The 19,411-nt window shown below is 48.0% G+C and overlaps 1 protein-coding gene across 1 annotated transcript in view; it reads left to right on the top strand.

Moving 5' to 3' along the window:
• OCA2 (OCA2 melanosomal transmembrane protein) overlaps positions 1–19,411 on the top strand; it is a 700,143-nt gene that overhangs the window by 462,923 nt on the left and 217,809 nt on the right. The window lies entirely within an intron of this gene.

Below are 19,411 nucleotides of genomic sequence, written 5' to 3'. Positions count from 1 at the left end.
GATCTATAGGGGCCATGGGCAGCACAGGGAAATGTGTCATCACAAGGGGGCTATATTCAATATAAGGGGGCCATATCCAGATTAAGGGGGGCTAATTTTAGGATGGGGGGCTATGAGGGACATATACCCTATATGATTTGTTAGAGGGACACTCGCATGATAAGATGGACCCCATTTAACATTAAAAAAAAAATCTCTTTTCCTTCACCAAATTTGGGGGTGCGTCTTATAATCTGGTGCGTCTTATAAAGCAAAAAATACAGTGTGTGTATGTCATTCGGATATTAAAAAGGCTGTATTACCAAGCTCACAACATGTTTAGTGGACTCCAAACGAAACTCTATATTCTTTTTTCAGACTATAGGCATTTTAATTGTGATTTGTGCAAATTTATCAACCACAAGACACACTTTAAGGCCTGCGACACACGTCCGTGCCGCTGGTACAAGTTTGCCATTTTTTGCACGTACCGGCGGCACAGACACACGTTCAGCAATGCTACCCAATTGTAGCAGGCACACACACGTAAAACCACATGGATCGTCTGTTCGTTTGTACGTGTGTGCGTTTTTCTACACGCTGACATGTCAGTGTTTTCTCCGGCAGCACGGGTGTCACACGACCCGCACCCTTACCGCACGGGTGTAGTGTGGATGCGGTCCCGTGTGACACGCCCCGGAGAAAACACACATGTCAGCGAAGAAAAAAAAAACCCTTAACTCACCTTCTCCAGCCCTCCTGTCTCTGCCGTTGCTGTCACTTTCTGCTGACCGCCGCTCATTATTCTCATTTAATCAATTCACTGCCTAGCAGCAGCGGGGTGATGGGAGGGCTGGAGACCGAAGATCAGCACCACGGACAGCAGGAAGGACCACGTGAGTATGTAAATAACCTGTTCTCCGTATGTTATCATGGATAGTATGCGGAGAACACACGTGGCCCGCACGTACCAGAGACACGTACTTACCTGCATGCAACACGCAGGGAAAATACGTGTCTCTCGGCACGTGCGTGATTTTCACGTGAGTGTGTCGGCGGCCTAAGAGAAAATTTGTCAAAGCCACCTGTGAGGTAAATCCAGAGATGACGATAATTTATGATCCAGTCACTCCTGACAGGACATCCCCCCCCCCCTCCCTTCTTCACACATCACCCGAATCCTTTGATGACTAGAGTCAAGAGAAAAGTGTCACCTCTCAGCTATCTCCTCTGATATGGAGATTAGATGAGCTGTGAACAATGGACACAGGATGACCCCCTGCTGTGACCCTGCCACAGGAGTTCCTATTTCATTACAAGGCTATGGAAGCCCCCCAGACAGGAAGACTCCGGTAAAATATGGTTAATATCTTGTGAGCCATATTTCCGATAAAAACTGCAACCATAAAAATGGGGTCTCCGCATGCAGACGATGCTGGCACACCTTTTTTTATGGGAGTGGGACCTTGGGAAGTACTCCAGGCATGATATCGGCCAGTGGGGAACTAGCAGACAAGCCATGAGTCCTCTCGTTCTGCAGCTAAATTCATAACTGTCACAATGAGAGCATTGGTGTCCGCCTATGACATTCCCAGGCAAAGTTATGATTAATAAATCCCTTGGGAATATTACTCTGACTCAAAGCCGGGGGAGTGGCAGTGTTTCCCTGTGCGGTCACAAAGGTAGGAGGAGACCTGGATTTGCCCAGGTTGATAACTCCAATTCGGCCATTTTCCAGTGTTCTTTGCTCGGGGGCCTGGTCGGGAAAGACCTGTGAGGGAGTTCCGGAAACCTGGTCTAACAGCGCCCCCCTGTGGCTAGACGCACAAGGTATCTGCTTGAATTGTATGCCTGCTTGCAATCCATATCTTACTTGTATATGTACTCTGACTCATCTATGTATATATTCCGTAGAACCACTATTGTATATACTGTATTTTCTAGTGTGCCTTAGGCTGATTAAATTATATAATTAATCTTGGGCTGTTCTGTTATCTCGATCGTGAATCCCACGTCCGTGTGTTCGGCTAATAGTTACCGTAAATCGGTTGGTGGCAGCGAGTTTGTGCCAGGGATCATTGTGGGGCAGCCAGTGAGATTTGGGGAGGTTTTTATATATTCCGTCCGCGGAGGTCGGGGGAATATATACCCTACTCTCACCGGGAGCCCTTCAAGCATCGGCACAGTAGAATAGCGGCCTCCTTGCTTATTATTGGGCAATTCCATAATTGGCCTGACTATAAGAGGGGCGCTAGAGAGCGTGTCACGTGCTCAGTCTGTCGGTCGGGAGGTATAAAGGAGGGGTATACGCCCGCTTGTTACCCTCCGATCGTGACATATTGGTGGTAGGCGGTGGGATTTCTGAGTGACTCCCCCGGCTGTTCATGACATATTGGTGACAAGCGGTGGGATCGAGATAATAGTTTGTGTGAGTGTGAGACCCATATTCCCAGACTCTAAAGACCAGATCAACACTAGAGTGTCAGAGTGCAGTTACAGTAGGGTGTGTGGGTGCATCAGGTGTCAGTTCTGTGTCAGTGACCAAAGTCTGCAACAATGGCCGAGAGCACCAGGAGCAAAGCCAAAGGAATGGCCGATGCTCAGGCCAGAGACTATGAGGAGGTTGTCCACGAGCCCTCCAAGAGCCTGACGCCAGAGAACAGCTCTGCAGAGTACATCGCACAACCTGGCACTTCTGGACAAGATGAGGAGCAGCTCACCCAAATACCCTCAGGGAGCCAGATGCCAGCCCTCAGCTCTGAAAGGGACAGTGAATCACCTGGCTCTGCAGCGTGCCGCCGATCCCCATTTGCCAATCCCTCTGGCCTGAGAGGTGCAAAGGCCCTCCTTCAAGCTGCCCTGGCCAGGCTTATAGCTGTAGACAGGGATACCTACGAGACACTCATGGCAGAGCATGGGCGTCTGGCAGCGTGTGAGGCTGCGGATTGGCAAGCAGGGCGTGAAGAGTGACAGCAACAGGCAGAGCATGACCACCAAGTGCGGCTAGCGGCTAGCTCCGCTACAGCCCTCATCATCCACCCGTGACCTTCGAGACACCAAACTTCCAAAGGTACGTGTTGAGGACATCCCAGTGCTGGAGAAGGATGGAGACTTGGACTCTTTCCTGACTGCTTTTGAACGGACTTGCCTGCAGCACCATCTGGACAAGGATCAGTGGGCCAAATACCTGACCCCCCGTTTAAGGGGTAAGGCCCTGGAAATCCTTGGGGACTTGCCTGCTGAGGCAGATTAGGGCTATGACACCATCAAGCGGGCCCTGATCCAACATTACAACCTCACTCCGGACTCCTACCGCAAGAAGTTCCGGAGCCCACAGAAGGGACAAAAGGACTCCTGGGCTGACCACCGGCGGGCACTTGCCAGAGCTGCCAACCACTGGACCCAAGGCCTGCAGCTTACCACCGGATCGGAGATCCTGGACTTGTTAATCACGGAACCACTCTTGTGGAATTGCCCTGAAGATCTCCGCCAGTTCATCCGAGACCAGAAGCCAAAGGGGTCCACTGCTACAGCTGCCCTCGCGGATGACTACACCAACAATCTGGCCCCGGAGGCCAAGAGAGCGGCCACCAGCAGCACCTGGAGAGGGGGTAAGATGAATTCTGCGACTGCCCCACCTGCCCCCAGACTGCAGGAGGTGTCCCCCTCAACTCCCCTCTCCAGGCCCGTGGCAGAACAAAGACTGCCACCAGTGCCACCAACCCGGACACTTCAGGGCCGTGTGCTCTCAGCGCCCCAAGGCCCCGGCCCCGTCCCCAAAATCGCCCACGGTGCACTGTGTAAAGGGTGGTGGTGGTAGGTCCCTGGAAAGCTTCCAACCTGTCACCGTCGGCCGGTCTACGACCATAGGACTGCGAGACAGCACCTCGGAGGTGACTCTGGTGTGGCCTGAGATGGTGTCCCCCCAAGACTTGGTACCTGTAAAAACCCTCGCGGTCTTCGGAATTGGAGGCACTGACCTAGCGCTGCCCGTCGCCAAGCTTTATTTGGACTGGGGCGCAGGACGAGGGGTGAGGGAGGTGGGGGTAACTGATCGGATCCCCGCAAAATTGTTACTTGGGACAGATTTGGGGCAGATAACCTCCCAGTTTGGGCCCCCCGCCCAAGGGCTGAACCTTCAGTCAGTACTGACATGCCTCCAGACAATGTTAATGTGTTATCTATGAATGATGTAAGGGAGGAGGGAGTGAACTCTGATTTTTCTGCTTGCACAGACACCATAGACACATACACAGCTGCAGCTGCAGCTGTGACAGGGGATGGGGTTGGAGAGGGGTGTGACAATGCCTCTACAAGTGATCAGCCAGTGAGCTGGGATCTGTTGCCCTCTGCAGGGATAAGCAGAGAGCAGGGTTCTGCAGGGGGAGAACCAGTGTGTGGGGTGGGGGCTACCACAGCAAATGCGGGGTCCCCAGAGATTTCACAGCGGGGTTCTGTTGCTGCAGCGGGGGAACAGGCAGGTGAGATTGGGGCCGGTCCAGGAGCGGAAGTGCTCCCAGGTAAGATCTCAGTGCAGGGTTCCCCCACAACCGGGGTGTCAGGAAGCTAGGTAGGTCTGCCTGAACCGGCGACTTGGTCAGGAACGGAGGAGGAGCAGGCACGACCCACGGTCGCAGCGGCTGTGGCCGCTGTCAACCGCAAGTGGGAGTGCTGGAAGCCAAGGGGCCTCCCGGAGGTCCGATAGATCTTCCCCTTCTGACCAAGTGGCAGACGAGTCAGGCGGAGGCCAGGACACAGGTCCCAGGGTACTGACCGAAGATGTGACAGTCTCATCGATTCTGGCCACATCTAGCCAGGGGTTTCAGGCAGCGTTAGAAGCTGACGACAGCCTGAAAGCTCTTAAGGAGCAGGCAGCACAGCCTCCCTCGGACCCGGAGCGAGTGGTCTGGAACCAAGGACGGCTGTACCGGGTCACGGTCCAGCAGGGTTCACCGGAGGCGTGGCCCAGGGACCGACAGTTGGTGGTACCCTATCCGTTCCGGATGGAGTTGTTGCAGATTGCACATGAGATTCCGATATCCGGACACCTAGGGATCGCTAAGACCAAGGCCAGGTTAAACCAGCATTTCTACTGGCCAAAAATGGGGGCCGATGTGGCTGCCTACTGCCGTTCGTGTGAAATCTGTCAGAGAGTGGGGAAGGCGGGGCCACGCCCCAAAGCCCCACTGGTATCTTTGCCCATCATCGATGAGCCTTTCAGGAGGGTGGCTGTGGATCTGGTCGGCCCGCTGGCCATCCCCAGCAGCTCCGGGAAATGCTTCATACTGACGGTAGTAAACTATGCCACCCGGTACCCTGAAGCGGTGGCCTTGTCGTCCATTCAGGCTGACAAGGTGGCCACCGCATTGCTGGAGATTTTCTCCCGAGTGGCTTTTTCCCCAGGAAATGCTCACTGACCGGGGGACCCAATTCATGTCACAGCTGATGGAGGCCCTCTGTAAGCAAGTCCAGGTGCAACATCTGGTGGCCAGCCCGTACCATCCACAGACTAATGGCCTGTGTGAGCGGTTCAATGGCACCTTAAAGCAGATGCTTATGATGTTGGTCAACTCCCACGGGCGTGACTGGGAGCGGTATCTCCCCCACCTGTTATTTGCTTACCGGGAGGTTCCACAGGCCTCAACGGGGTTCTCACCTTTTGAGCTCCTGTACGGGCGACGTGTTCGGGGCCCCCTGGCTCTGGTGAAAGAGGTTTGGGAACATGATGTGGCCACCCCTGGAGTGTCGGTTATAGAGTATGTCATGCGCTTCCGGGACAAAATGCAGGCCTTGACGCAGCTGGTGCACGACAATATGGCTCAAGCCCAGGCCGATCAGAAGCGTTGGTATGACCAGAACGCTTGTGAGAGGACCTACAAAGTGGGTCAAAAGGTGTGGGTACTGGTCCCCGTACCACAGGACAAGCTTCAGGCAGCCTGGAAAGGCCCATACCTCGTGTACCAGCAGCTCAACCATGTAACTTACCTGGTCACCCTGGACCCTGCCCGTGGAAGGCGGAAGACCTTCCATGTGAACATGATGAAGGCACATCATGAGCGGGAGGCATGTGCGCTCCCCGTTTGCAACCTGCCCGAGGAGGGAGAGGCGGAAACCCTCTTGGATATGCTAGCCCAGGTTAGGGCAGGTGGATCCATTGAAGATGTGGAGGATGGCCACCAGCTTTTGGAGGACCAACGGTCCCAGCTGTGGGCCACCCTACACCCCTTCCGGGGGTTGTTTACCAACCAGCCCGGAAGGACTGACTTGGCCGTCCATCATGTGGACACTGGGGAACATCCCCCGATCCGGCGTTTAGCATATCTGGTCTCCCTGGAGGTGCAGCAACACATGTGCCAGGAGATTGACGAGATGCTGAAGCTGGGGGTGATCCAGGCATTCAACAGCGCTTGGGCCTCGCCTGTAGTCCTCGTCCCTAAGCAGGACCGAACCACTCGGTTCTGCGTGGACTACAGGGGGCTCAATGCTGTCACGGTCGCTGATGCATACCCAATGCCACGCATGGATGACCTGCTCGATCGGTTGGCCGGGGCTCAGTACCTGACCATCATGGATCTGAGCCGGGGATATTGGCAGATCCCCCTGACTTGCAAGGCCAGGGAACGCTCTTCCTTTATTACCCCATTTGGACTGTACGAGTCCACGGTGATGCCATTCGGGATGAGGAATGCCCCTGCCACTTTCCAGCGGATGGTCAACACCCTGCTCAAGGGACTTGAAGAGTACGCGGCCGCGTACCTGGATGACATTGCAGTCTTCAGTCCCACCTGGGATGACCATCTAGAGCATCTATCACAGGTGCTCAGGCGGATCCACCAGGCAGGTTTGACCATCAAACCGGGAAAGTGTCAGCTGGCCATGAGCGAGGTCCAGTACCTGGGTCACCGGGTAGGCGGGAGAACTCTGAAGCCCGAGCCAAGAGAAAGTGGAGGCCTTCGCATCCTGGCCCACCCCCAGGACAAAGAAGCAGGTGATGTCCTTCTTGGGGACTGCCGTGTACTATAGGAGGTTTGTTCCACGCTATAGTAGCCTGGCAAAGCCCCTGACGGACCTCACCAAGAAGAAGCTGCCCTCTGCAGTTGATTGGACAGTGGACTGCGAGGCAGCCTTCCGGGCCCTAAAGGACGCCCTGTCCAGCCCGCCCGTGCTACAGGCAGTTGACTTCACGCGGCCGTTTGTAGTACAGACCGACGCCAGTGACTTCGGCCTCGGTGCGGTGCTCAGCCAGGTGGACTCTGCGAGCCAAGAGCACCCAGTCTTGTACCTGAGCAGGAAGCTGTTACCAAGGGAAGTGGCCTACTCCAAAATGGAAAAGGAATGCCTAGCCATAGTGTGGGCCCTGCAGCATCTGCAACCCTATCTATACGGGCGCCACTTCATCGTGGAGACGGACCACAATCCCCTCAGCTGGTTACAGACCGTCTCTGGGACGAATGGGAGGTTGTTGCGATGGAGCCTTGCGCTCCAGCAGTACAACTTCACCATTCACCACAAAAGGGGTCGAGACCACGGTAACGCAGATGGGCTGTCCCAACAAGGAGAGGTCACGGACGGGCGCACAGGGGAACACCGGAGTCTGCTGCTCCCTAGCGCCCTCAAAAGGGGGGAGGTGTGAGGTAAATCCAGAGATGACGATAAATTATGATCCAGTCACTCCTGACAGGACATCCCCCCCCTCCCTTCTTCACACATCACCCTAATCCTTTGATGACTAGAGTCAAGAGAAAAGTGTCACATCTCAGTCACACAGCAGAGGCTATCTTCTCTGATATGGAGATTAGATGAGCTGTGAACAATGGACACGGGATGACCCCCTGCTGTGACCCTGCCACAGGAGTTCCTATTTCATTACAAGGCTATGGAAGCCCCCCAGACAGGAAGACTCTGGTAAAATATGGTTAATATCTTGTGAGCCATATTTCCGATAAAAACTGCAACCATAAAAATGGTGTCTCCGCCGATGCTGGCACACCTTTTTTATGGGAGTGGGACCTTGGGAAGTACCCCAGGCGTGATATTGGCCAGTGGGGAACTAGCAGACAAGCCATGAGTCCTCTCGTTCTGCAGCTAAATTCATAACTGTCACAATGAGAGCATTGGCGTCCGCCTACGACATTCCCAGGCAAAGTTATGATTAATAAATCCCTTGGGAATATTACTCTGACTCAAAGCCGGGGGAGTGGCAGTGCTTCCCTGTGAGGTCACAAAGGTAGGAGGAGACCTGGATTTGCCCAGGTTGGTAACCCCAATTCGGCCATTTTCCAGTGTTCTTTGCTCGGGGGCCTGGTCGGGAAAGACCTGTGAGGGAGTTCCGGAAACCTGGTCTAACAGCGCCCCCCTGTGGCCAGACGCACAAGGTAACTGCTTGAATTGTATGCCTGCTTGCAATCCCGATCTTACTTGTATATGTACTCTGACTCATCTATGTATATATTCTGTAGAACCCTTATTGTATATACTGTAGTTTCTAGTGTGCCTTAGGCTGATTAAAATATATAATTAATCTTGGGCTGTTCTGTTATCTCGATCGTGAATCCCACGTCCGTGTGTTCGACTAATAGTTACTGTAAATCGGTTGGTGGCAGCGAGTTTGTGCCAGGGATCATTGTGGGGCAGCCAGTGAGATTTGGGGAGGTTTTTATATATTCCGTCCGCGGAGGTCGGGGGAATATATACCCTACTCTCACCGGGAGCCCTTCAAGCATCGGCACAGTAGAATAGCGGCCTCCTTGCTTATTATTGGGCAATTCCATAATTGGCCTGACTATAAGAGGGGCACTAGAGAGCGTGTCACGTGCTCAGTCTGTCGGTCGGGAGGTATAAAGGAGGGGTGTACGCCCGCTTGTTACCCCCCGATCGTGACATATTGGTGGCAGGCGAATGAATTCAATTGTTAGAATGACATGCTCCCCTAAGTTGTTCTGCTGTGCTTCACTAGAAGCCTCTGTTTTACCACATGGGCCACCCATTTGTGAGTTCTATAATAAAAATGTGAAGGTCCAGGGGACTCCACATGTCCTGCTAAGTCTATGGCAAAAGCTCAGTGTCACGGGGTCCTTCTCCCATATCACACAGTCAACAGAGTGAGAGATGGCGGTACAATCCAAAGAGCATTTATTCCAAGCAAATCAAAATGGTCCATAAGATAATCCACAAAACAGAGGGTAAAATTAGTCCAGTAACACACAAATATAGTCGATTAAGCGATAAATGTCCAGGTTACCCTGAGAAGCAACAGCTACCCTCAGAGGTTCAATCTTTTTCCTTCTCTATTCAAGTTCCCAACAGACTGACTAAATCTCCAAGGTAAGCAGAGAGTTTACAGTAGGTGGACTCTAGGCCACAGCCAGGGACGGAAGCGCCTCAAGAGGCTATAACCTTGCACTATAGGGGGTGATTACTTACAAACAATAAAAATGTACACAGAATCAGTACAAATAAGACAGTGAACCAAGCTTAATATAGGAATCTGTACAGCAAGATACACCTCCCCCCCATATCTCACCATCACACTCAGCCATGTGCACAAGGCTTAAGATTGAGCTTTTTTTCTTGCCAAAAACTGGACGAATATATTAAGCCTCTTTCACACATCCGTAAAAACACACACATTTTTCACTGACGTGTTAAAGGTGCATATGGCCCTCCGGGTGCCATGATTTTGGCACATGTGTGTTCTCGATGTGCTATCCATGATAGCACACGGAGAGCAGTAACTTTATACTCTCCTGTCCCCGGTACTGCTGTCCATGGTGCTAATATCTCCTGCATTGCTGTCTCAGGCCGCTGCTTCTCTCCCCATGGCTGTTATTTCTGGGTCACGGTGCAGTGAATATTCATGAGCATAATTGGCTGGCATGGAAGCAGGAGACAGCAGCGCCAAAGACAGCAGCATTCGAGAAGGTGAGTATAGAAAAGCATTTTTATTTCACAGGCATGTGTTTTCTCTGGTAAATGTCACATGGATCACATCAGTGTGTGCTCTGTGTGACATCAGTAGTGCTGAAGAAAAACTGACTAGTCTCCATGCAGAACACATGGACACGCGTGTGCACAGCATGGACACACGGTCCATGAGAAATTAATGATGTATGTGCAGATCCATTGGTTTTAATTGGTCTGCGTATGTCAGGGATTCCGGTATGTATAAAAATGACAACATACTTACCCGAATCACTGACATGTGAATGGGGGCTTATGTAGATTGCCTCAATGAAGTACATTGCACAGCATTTTATGTTTTGAGGGTAATGGCAATTTTAAGAGTGAGTATATTTTGACTAAAAGAACAATCTTATTACCTGGCTGCATTACATGACTGTATGTTTTGTATATTGTAATAAAACATTTTTGTTAAAAGAAATTGGATTACATCAGAAGTAGAGTTGAGCGCGGTTCGTGGTTCGTGGTTCTCCAGTTCTAGGCTCGAGTGATTTTTGGGCTGTTCGAGATCGAACTAGAACTCGAGCTTTTTGCTAAAAGCTCGATAGTTCTAGATATGTTCGAGAACGGTTCTAGCAGCAAAAAGCAGGGCTTTTTACAGCTACAGTGTGCAGGAGCCATCGCTGGCAGCCTGCCACAAGCTGGTAACCAAGATAAACATCGGGTATCCAAGCAAAGCGCTTTGGTTAGTAACCCGATGTTTATCTTAGTTACGTGCAGGAAGCCCACACTTTCCCGCTCAGCTCGCTCCACCCCCTCCTGCCCGCGGCATGTACACATACATACACAAACACACACACACACACACATCCACCCCCCCCCCTCCCCTCCCCTCCCCTCCCCCCGCCCGCCCGCCCGCTCGCTCGCTCGGCTTACCTGCGGTGATGAAGTCCCGCCATCCCGACCTCAGCGCTGTCACTGTCCTCCATGGCCGCCGCTTGTCACATCACCTATCGCTTCCGACCCGAGACTGACACTGGCGGTGACGTCACGGACCTCTCGCGATACTTGCTGTGAAGGCGCCGGTCATTGACCTCAGTGACAGGGGCTGTCAGTGTGCTGGAGATCAGCGCAGGTAATGTACCTCGCTGACAGCAGCACTTGTCACCCCCCTGCAGTGACCTGGGCTGACCCATTGATGTTAGCTCAGGTCACTGCACTGCTCTCCCAGCCAATGGGGAACATCCTGCTCTTCATTGACTGGGACAGTGTGGATCGTCATGGCAACCCCTTGGATTACACCAGACCTGGATTTGTTTTTCAATCTAATAAATTGGTTAAAGAGGGAATGTTTTGGGGAGTGTTTTTTCAAATAAAAATGTGTTTGTCGTCTATTTTTTTTTTATTACTGACTGGGTTGGTGATGTCGGGTATCTGATAGACGCCTGACCTCACCAACCCCAGGGCTTGATGCCAGGTGACATTACACATCTGGTATTAACCCCAAATATTACCCTGTTTGCCACCACACCAGGGCGCGGGATGAGCTGGGGCGAAGCACCAGGATTGGCGCATCTAATGGATGCGCCACTTCTGGGGCGGCTGCGGCCTGCTATTTTTAGGCTGGGGAGATTCCAATAACCATGGACCTCCCTAGTCTGAGAATATCAGGCCCCAGCTGTCTGCTTTACCTTGGCTGGTGATCCAATTTTGGGGGACCCCTACGTGGTTTTTTTTTTAATTATTTATTTAATTTAAAATAACAGCGTGGGGTGCCCTCAGTTTTGGATTACCAGCCAAGGTGAGGTTGCCAGCTGTGGTCTGCAGGCTGCAGCCGTCTGCTTTACCCTAGCTGGCTACAAAACTAGGGGGAACCCTATGTCATTTTTTTTTCATTTTTTTGGCTAAATACAAAGCTAAGCACCCCTTAGTGCCACATGAAAGGTACCAAAGGGTGTTCCACTTTTTCTCCATTTTTTTCTCCACTTTCTCTCCACTTTTTCTCCACTTTTTCTCCATTTTTTTCTCCACTTATTCTCCACTTTTTCTCCTCTTATTCTCCACTTTTTCTCCACTTTTTCTCCACTTTTTCTCCTCTTATTCTCCACTTTTTCTCCACTTTTTCTCCACTTTTTCTCCATTTTTTTCTCCACTTTCTCCACTTTTTCTCCACTTTTTTCTCCACTTTTTCTCCTCTTATGCTCCACTTTTTCTCCTCTTAATCTCCACTTTTTCTCCACTTTTTCTCCACTTTTTCTCCACTTTTTTCTCCACTTTTTCTCCTCTTATGCTCCACTTTTTATCCACTTTTTATCCACTTTTTCTCCACTTTTTCTCCACTTTTTCTCCACTTTTTCTCCACTTTTTCTCCACCTTTTCTCCACTTTTTCTCCACTTTTTCTCCACTTTTTCTACTCTTAATCTCCACTTTTTCTCCTCTTATGCTCCACTTTTTCTCCACTTTTTCTCCACTTTTTCTCCACGTTTTCTCCACTTTTTTCTCCACTTTTTCTCCTCTTAATCTCCACTTTTTCTCCACTTTTTCTCCACTTTTTCTCCACTTTTTTCTCCACTTTTTCTCCTCTTATGCTCCACTTTTTCTCCACTTTTTCTCCACTTTTTCTCCACTTTTTTCTCCACTTTTTCTCCTCTTATGCTCCACTTTTTATCCACTTTTTCTCCACTTTTTCTCCACTTTTTCTCCACTTTTTCTCCACTTTTTCTCCACCTTTTCTCCACTTTTTCTCCACTTTTTCTCCACTTTTTCTCCACTTTTTCTACTCTTAATCTCCACTTTTTCTCCTCTTATGCTCCACTTTTTCTCCACTTTTTCTCCACGTTTTCTCCACTTTTTTCTCCACTTTTTCTCCTCTTAATCTCCACTTTTTCTCCACTTTTTCTCCACTTTTTCTCCACTTTTTCTCCACTTTTTCTCCTCTTAATCTCCACTTTTTCTCCTCTTATGCTCCACTTTTTCTCCACTTTTTCTCCACGTTTTCTCCACGTTTTCTCCACTTTTTTCTCCACTTTTTCTCCTCTTATGCTCCACTTTTTCTCCACTTTTTCTCCACGTTTTCTCCACGTTTTCTCCACTTTTTTCTCCACTTTTTCTCCTCTTATGCTCCACTTTTTCTCCACTTTTTCTCCACTTTTTCTCCTCTTAATCTCCACTTTTTCTCCACTTTTTCTCCACTTTTTCTCCACTTTTTCTCCACTTTTTCTCCACTTTTTCTCCACTTTTTCTCCACTTTTTCTCCACTTTTTCTCCACTTTTTTCTCCACCTTTTCTCCACTTTTTCTCCACTTTTTCTCCTCTTATGCTCCACTTTTTCTCCACTTTTTCTCCACTTTTTCTCCACTTTTTCTCCTCTTATGCTCCACTTTTTCTCCACTTTTTCTCAACTTTTTCTCCTCTTATGCTCCACTTTTTCTCCACTTTTTCTCCACTTTTTTCTCCACTTTTTCTCCTCTTATGCTCCACTTTTTCTCCACTTTTTCTCCACTTTTTCTCCTCTTATGCTCCACTTTTTCTCCACTTTTTCTCCACTTTTTCTCCATTTTTTTCTCCACTTATTCTCCACTTTTTCTCCTCTTATTCTCCACTTTTTCTCCACTTTTTCTCCACTTTTTCTCCTCTTATTCTCCACTTTTTCTCCACTTTTTCTCCACTTTTTCTCCATTTTTTTCTCCACTTTCTCCACTTTTTCTCCTCTTATGCTCCACTTTTTCTCCACTTTTTCTCCACTTTTTCTCCACTTTTTCTCCACTTTTTCTCCACTTTTTCTCCACGTTTTCTCCACGTTTTCTCCACTTTTTTCTCCACTTTTTTCTCCACTTTTTCTCCTCTTATGCTCCACTTTTTCTCCACTTTTTCTCCACTTTTTCTCCACGTTTTCTCCACGTTTTCTCCACGTTTTCTCCACTTTTTTCTCCACTTTTTCTCCTCTTATGCTCCACTTTTTCTCCACTTTTTCTCCACGTTTTCTCCTCTTAATCTCCACTTTTTCTCCACTTTTTCTCCACTTTTTCTCCTCTTATTCTCCACTTTTTCTCCACTTTTTCTCCTCTTAATCTCCACTTTTTCTCCACTTTTTCTCCACTTTTTCTCCACTTTTTTCTCCACTTTTTCTCCTCTTATGCTCCACTTTTTCTCCTCTTATGCTCCACTTTTTCTCCACTTTTTCTCCACTTTTTCTCCACTTTTTCTCCACTTTTTCTCCACTTTTTCTCCTCTTAATCTCCACTTTTTCTCCTCTTATGCTCCACTTTTTCTCCACTTTTTCTCCTCTTATGCTCCACTTTTTCTCCTCTTATGCTCCACTTTTTCTCCACTTTTTCTCCACTTTTTCTCCACTTTTTCTCCTCTTATGCTCCACTTTTTCTCCTCTTAATCTCCACTTTTTCTCCTCTTATGCTCCACTTTTTCTCCACTTTTTCTCCACGTTTTCTCCACTTTTTTCTCCACTTTTTCTCCTCTTATGCTCCACTTTTTCTCCACTTTTTCTCCACTTTTTCTCCTCTTATGCTCCACTTTTTCTCCACTTTTTCTCCACTTTTTTCTCCACTTTTTCTCCTCTTATGCTCCACTTTTTCTCCACTTTTTCTCCACTTTTTCTCCACTTATGCTCCACTTTTTCTCCACTTTTTCTCCACTTTTTCTCCACTTTTTTCTCCACTTTTTTCTCCACTTTTTCTCCATTTTTTTCTCCACTTTTTCTCCACTTTTTCTCCTCTTATTCTCCACTTTTTCTCCACTTTTTCTCCACTTTTTCTCCACTTATGCTCCACTTTTTCTCCACTTTTTCTCCACTTTTTCTCCACTTATTCTCCACTTTTTCTCCTCTTATTCTCCACTTTTTCTCCACTTTTTCTCCACTTTTTCTCCTCTTTTTCTCCACTTTTTCTCCACTTTTTCTCCACTTTTTCTCCATTTTTTTCTCCACTTTCTCCACTTTTTCTCCTCTTATGCTCCACTTTTTCTCCACTTTTTCTCCACTTTTTCTCCACTTTTTCTCCACGTTTTCTCCACGTTTTCTCCACTTTTTTCTCCACTTTTTTCTCCACTTTTTCTCCTCTTATGCTCCACTTTTTCTCCACTTTTTCTCCACTTTTTCTCCACTTTTTCTCCACGTTTTCTCCACGTTTTCTCCACTTTTTTCTCCACTTTTTCTCCTCTTATGCTCCACTTTTTCTCCACTTTTTCTCCACGTTTTCTCCTCTTAATCTCCACTTTTTCTCCACTTTTTCTCCACTTTTTCTCCACTTTTTCTCCACTTTTTCTCCACTTTTTCTCCACTTTTTCTCCACTTTTTCTCCACTTTTTTCTCCACTTTTTCTCCTCTTATGCTCCACTTTTTCTCCACTTTTTCTCCACTTTTTCTCCACTTTTTCTCCTCTTATTCTCCACTTTTTCTCCACTTTTTCTCCACTTTTTCTCCACTTTTTTCTCCACTTTTTTCTCCTCTTATGCTCCACTTTTTCTCCACTTTTTCTCCTCTTATGCTCCACTTTTTCTCCACTTTTTCTCCACTTTTTCTCCACTTTTTCTCCACTTTTTCTCCACTTTTTCTCCTCTTAATCTCCACTTTTTCTCCTCTTATGCTCCACTTTTTCTCCACTTTTTCTCCACGTTTTCTCCACTTTTTTCTCCACTTTTTCTCCTCTTATGCTCCACTTTTTCTCCACTTTTTCTCCACTTTTTCTCCTCTTATGCTCCACTTTTTCTCCACTTTTTCTCCACTTTTTTCTCCACTTTTTCTCCTCTTATGCTCCACTTTTTCTCCACTTTTTCTCCACTTTTTCTCCACTTATGCTCCACTTTTTCTCCACTTTTTCTCCACTTTTTCTCCACTTTTTTTCTCCACTTTTTTCTCCACTTTTTCTCCACTTTTTTCTCCACTTTTTCTCCACTTTTTCTCCTCTTATGTTCCACTTATTCTCCACTTTTTCTCCACTTTTTCTCTACTTTTTCTATGGTCGGTCTACCCATTAGCTCTGCCATGCATAGTGTAGCTCTACACCTACTGCACATGTTACTTTATGATTGACATCTCTTTCGTACCAGAGCTGTCTAAGCCTACTCTGACCCCATATTTGTCATTACTATATTGTCCTTGTACTGTATTATGACATTTGTATCATGTGTTTCATTTCTTGCTGTGTTGCAATTTTTTTGCTGCATCCCAATTGTACCTCTACATTGTTCGAGTTTATGTTATTGTTCTCTCACTCTTATGTGATACTGATTATTGTCATTTTTCATGATTACATGCAGATAAGTCCATCCTGACGAAGGCTCAGGCCGAAACATCATTTGTAACTTGTTTTGGACAAAAACATATATGCTTATGAAAAAAAAATTTTCTTAATACGGACCAATATAGAGTGATTTTGCATTACTATCCGTTGTGACTTACTGACTTAGTCTGGGAGATATAGAGTGCCGAGGTTACTCACTAATTTTATCTATTATTACCTCTGAGCACCTATATACCAGTGAGCAGAGCTTCCTCTACAGTAGTTCTCCTGATTAGGCATGCCCTTACCTCATGAGCAGGGCATTGCAGCTTTGGTAGCAACCATTACGACATGGACTCTGCTGCTGTGGACCCGGGGAGAGTGAGTGCAGATTCATTGCACCCACACTCCTCACATGAAGGGTCCGCACTCCTAGAAAATGGGGGATACGTTCCCTGAGTGTCTCCCCCCCATATTCTAGACGGTCCAGAGTCGTCGTGGGACCCCTTTATTTTTTTTCTTACAATAAATTGGTGAAAGAGGAAATGTTTTGGGGACTGTTTTTTCAAATAAATTTCTTTTGTCGATTTTTTGTTTTTGTTAGTACTGACAGTTTATGATGTTGGGTATCTAATAGACGCCATGACATCACAAACTGCTGGGCTTGATCTCAGGTGACTTTACAGCTAGTATCAACCCGATTTATTACCCCGTTTGCCACTGCACCAGGGCACGGGATGAGCTGGGGTGAAGCGCCAGGATTGGCGCATCTAGTGGATGCGCCACGTCTGGGGTGCCTGCGGCCTGCTATTTTTAGGCTGTGAAGGCCCAATAACTATGGACCTTCCCACCCTGAGAATACCAGACCACAGCTGTCCGCTTTACCTTGGCTGGTGATCCAATTTGGGGGGTCCCCTACTTTTATTGTGTAATTATTAATATTTATAAAATAATTATAAAAAAGAGCCTGAGGGGACCTCCACATTGGATCCCCAACCACGGTAAAGCTGCCAGCTGTGGTTTTCAGGCTACAGCCGTCTGCTTTACCCTAGCTGGCTATCAAAAATGGGGGGACCCAACGTAATTTTTTTTTTTTTAACTATTTTTTAAATAGAAAAAATTAATGGGCTTCCCTGTATTTTGATTGCCAACCAAGGTAACGGCAGGCAGATGGGGGTGGCAACCCATAGCTGTCTGCTTTATCTGCGCTGAGAATCAAAAATACCGCGGAGCGCTATGTCATTTTTTTAAAGATTTATTTTTACAGCACTGTGATGTCCAGCAATCAAAATACAGGGAAGCCCATTTTATTTTTAATTATTTAAATAAATAATTAAAAAAAATATATGTTAGCTCCCACTGCATTTTTTGTATTGCTAGCTAAGGGTAATCCAAGCAGCTACTGGCTGCTAACCCCCACTGCTTGGTGTTACCTTCACTGGCAATGGAAAATCCAGGGAAGCATTTTTTTTTTTTTTTGCCAAAAAGCTACAAAAAAAAGGACGTGAGCTTCGCCATATTTTTGTATGCTAGCCAGGTATAGCAGGCAGGTGCTGGAAGAGTTGGATACAGCGCCAGAAGATGGCGCTTCTATGAAAATGCCATTTTCTGAGGTGGCTGCAGACTGCAATTCGCAGCAGTGGGGCCCAGAAAGCTCAGGCCAACCGGTGGTGCGGATTCCAATCCCAGCTGCCTAGTTGTACCTGGCTGGACACAAAAATGGGGCAAAGCCTACGTCATTTGTTTTCTAATTATTTCATGAAATTCATGAAATAATAAAAAAAGGGCTTCCCTTTATTTTTGGTTCCCAGCCGGGTACAAATAGGCAACTGGGGGTTGGGGGCAGCCGTACCTGCCTGCTGTACCTGGCTAGCATACAAAAATATGGCAAAGCCACATAATTTTTTCAGGGGGCAAAAAACTTCTGCATACAGTCCTGGATGGAGTATGCTGAGCCTTGTAGTTCTGCAGCTGCTGTCTGTCTGTATGGAGAAGAGCAGACAGCAGCTGCAGAACTACAAGGCTCAGCATACTCCATCCAGGACTGTATGCAGAAGTTTTTTGCCCACCAAAAAAATGACGTGGGCTTCGCCATATTTTTGTATGCTAGCCAGGTACAGCTGGCAGCCACGGGCTGCCTCCAACCCCCAGTTGCCTATTTGTACCCGGCTGGGAACCAAAAATATAGGGAAGCCCGTTTTTTTTAATTATTTCACTTATTTCATGAAATAATTAAAAAACAAATGACGTGGGCTTCGCCCTATTTTTGTGTCCAGCCGGGTACAACTAGGCAGCTGGGGATTGGAATCCGCAGCACAGGTTAGCCCGAGGTTTGTGGGCGCCTCTGCTGCGGATTTCAGTCCGCAGCCGTCCCAGAAAATGGCGCTCTCATAGAAGCGCCATCATCTGGCGCTGTATCCAACTCTTCCAACAGCCCTGGAGCCGGGTGGCTTGTTGGGTAATCATGAGTTAATACTGGCTTTGTTTTACCAGCCAGTATTAAGCCAGAGATTCTTAATGTCAGGCACGTTTGACCCGGCCATTAAGAATCTCCAATAAAGGGTTAAAAAAAGACACCACACAGAGAAAAAATACTTTAATAGAAATAAATACACAGACACATTAGAGACTCCATCTTTATTACCCCTGTCAGCCCTCCACGATCCTGCTCTTCTGTCTTCTTTCTTTCTAGTGTAGTAGTAGTAGTGACGATTGTAGTGAGGGGCATCACTTGGGGCTGGGGAACCTCCATCCTAACTACAATGCTCACTACAATCGAGAAGCAGCGTGCAGCCTTCACTCCGTGAGTGATCACTGCTGGCTGCTAGCGGTAACGCTGACAGACGCGTTACCATAGCAACGGTGCTCCCGGAGCCGCGGTTAGCGGTGACGTCACCGCTAACTGCGTTGCTATGGCAACGGTGATCTCCGTTAATGACCGGCTGTGTCAGCCGGTCCCTAACAGAACGGGGAGTCGACCGTGTGCTAGAGCATGTCGCCGGTACACGGCGATACACATATGTGCACCGTGTACCGGAGAGATGCACTCGCAGGTCCTACATGACGTGTCATAGTCATGTGACCAGTCTGTAGCCAATGAGATAATAGCCACGTGACTGGTCACATGGCTATTTTGACGTCACGATAGGTCCTGCTTCTCTGCTGGCAGTGCAGGTCACCGGGAGGATTCAGCGATCATCGGATGGAATAGCGGCAGGAGACAGAGTGCAGAAGGGATCGCGAGGACCGGTAAGTGTTATGGCAATGTTTATTAACTGTTTGTGTACATTGATAA

Source organism: Anomaloglossus baeobatrachus, chromosome 2, assembly GCF_048569485.1.
Source record: "Anomaloglossus baeobatrachus isolate aAnoBae1 chromosome 2, aAnoBae1.hap1, whole genome shotgun sequence".
Lineage (NCBI taxonomy): Eukaryota > Metazoa > Chordata > Amphibia > Anura > Aromobatidae > Anomaloglossus > Anomaloglossus baeobatrachus.
This window is presented reverse-complemented; position numbering and strand designations above follow the sequence as displayed.